The sequence below is a fragment of the Macrobrachium rosenbergii genome, chromosome 43 (genome assembly GCF_040412425.1).
Source record: "Macrobrachium rosenbergii isolate ZJJX-2024 chromosome 43, ASM4041242v1, whole genome shotgun sequence".
Classification (NCBI taxonomy): domain Eukaryota; kingdom Metazoa; phylum Arthropoda; class Malacostraca; order Decapoda; family Palaemonidae; genus Macrobrachium; species Macrobrachium rosenbergii.
Window position 1 is genome coordinate 28,611,625 of NC_089783.1, and position 2,500 is coordinate 28,614,124.

Below are 2,500 nucleotides of genomic sequence, written 5' to 3' on the forward strand. Positions count from 1 at the left end.
TCCGGGGCAGGTAATCTCGGGCATATAGAAGAGTCTATCAAGGCGAACATCGATAAATGGTACCGGCAGAAATCTCGCCCCGATGCCCTGAACGCACAGAGCTCTTCTATAAAGGACAATTTCATCATAAATATAAAGAAGATGAACGTGCCCTCAAGTACATCATCGAGGACAACGTCTGTCCCGTTGACCCCAATAAGAATATCCATCTGGTCATTTATTACAAGAGCAAAAAGACGAGCAGCCTGGTGATGCATAACAATCCAGCCCCACCCCCCCCACCCCCTCAGCAGGACCCCTTGAAGAAAACCAACATGGTATGCCGGTACTCATGCCCTGTCCAAAGATGCCTCGGTTCTCACATCGGTATGACCACCATGCGTTTCTCCATGCGGATATCCTGCCACGCCCAAGAGGGAGCCATTTGTAACCATGCCAGGACCGCCCATAACCAGAGAATTGCAAGAAAAGATATATGATAACAACGAATATGGAAATAATTGACCGAACTATGGACCACCGCCGCCTGCGCCTCTTGGAAGCGTTGCACATTGGGAAGGAGAAACCAACCCTCAACATTACCCAGGAAACCTTTCTCCTCCCCACGGCCGCCAGGAGACCTGCACCGAGCGGTCCCCATGGCGAACGAGCGAATCAAAATTCCGGATCTGAGGATCGAAATTCTCCCATTCATCCCCAGCACCACAATGCCGCTCACACGCAAGACGAGCCCCGAGCATCAACATGGGAAAGAAGGCTCCGCCCAAGATGACCTGCCCCGGGCAGCCAATCATAGCTTAGCACCAATCACGACCGCCACTTTAAATACCGACCCAAGCGCCTTGTTTCTCCAGATCTTTCTCAACCACGTCCAGAGGATGATCAACGAGATGGTCGAAACATGTCAACAGTACCACAACCCGAAGTAGAACCTGAATCCAGACGACGGATTCCATAGATTTCTGATTGAATATCCCAATAAAAGACTTCCCGCATCCCACACACTATCCTTTTTCCAATATGAATATTGGCCATTTGCTGACCAACATCGCTGAGCCTGAAAAGCGAATTACAAGGAAAATAGAAAAGATACTGTATAAGATATATTCGCATAGTACAGCCATCCGTTTTGATAAGACCTGTTTAAGAGAGGGTCTATTTCCTTCGTATACATCCCTAAATGTTCAATAGTTTCCAGACTATTAATTAAACATGTCATGTTTACGTGAAAGAATTTTCCAGGTTAGTTTTTATAATACGCTAATAATTTTAGAGATTATTCAACAAGCTCATATAGAATGTCAAAGGTGTTTGTTTTGAAGACGGGTCAAGAGATAGAGAAGTGGCATTTGGAATTATGTGAAAATTAAGAGATCAGTTTTCATTGCCAGATAAGAAGTCGTCGGCGTCTTTAATATGAACGTACGGGAATTATACCATAAATCTTTTTTTTTTATTTCTTCCCAAAGAGAATTACTGTAGTGAAGTAAATGCAAGGTAATCTGGTGCACGTATATATATATATATATATATATATATATATATATATATATATATATATATATATATATATATATATATTTTTTTTTTTTTTTTTTTTTTTTTTTTTTTTTCGTTAAAAGCAATTGCTTTAGTGGCATCAATAAGTTTCTTGCAGGTACCTTCATACCGGCGGAGTTTTTTTCCGATTCTCATTCGTCAATTCCTGGTGAGAAATACGCAGACTTCCTTCTTCCATTTATTGATTTTTGTCGCGACAGCTGTTTCGCCTTTAAGGCATTTTCAATCGACTACCGATTTACAATGCAGCCTTTCGACCTTTTATATCATCGTGTGTGGAGAATGACCTTGAGGTCTGGGTATTGGTCGGTCAAGGGATTAACAGCTTAACGATTTCAGGGCGTTTTTTTTTTTTTTTTTGTACAAAGAACATGTATGATAACAAAAGTGAAAGTTTAAACATGTGGTTAAATAAATATTCCAAATATAATACCATGCGCTAGTGTTTCCTTAAATGTGTTTAAAATTTAGTATAATCTTACATGTTAGTTTGAAAATACATAAAATAAGTTACAAGAATAAATAAGATTTTAGAGCATATATAAAGGTACGAATGTCTGCTTAATATCAAATTTGTAGCTTCATGATTGTATATAAATCACGGTGTGATAAAAAAAAATTTTTCATAATAAGAACTGCGTGTTCCAAACGTACCACAGAACTATCATGGTGGAGGTGGGTTAATGCCGAAGCTGAGTATAATTTCCCCGGTCTCGACGGGTAAACAAAGTACACCAGACTCGGCATTAACTTATACTTCTATTGATAGCTCAGTGGGTAGAACGTCGACTGGAGTCGCTGGATAAGTATCTGTGTCGTGAGATCGAGGCTCGGCAGTACCAATCCAACTATCACTTATAAATTCCCCTTCGGTGATAATTCCCCATCGGGGATATTCCCAAGGCAGCGTGAATTTGATATTAACCGACATTTGTAGCTT

At 40.5% G+C, this 2,500-nt stretch overlaps 1 protein-coding gene across 2 annotated transcripts in view; it reads right to left on the bottom strand.

Annotated features, from left to right (window-relative positions):
- The window catches only part of LOC136828693 (glucose dehydrogenase [FAD, quinone]-like), a 20,857-nt gene that overhangs the window by 16,558 nt on the left and 1,799 nt on the right, over positions 1 to 2,500 (bottom strand). The window lies entirely within an intron of this gene.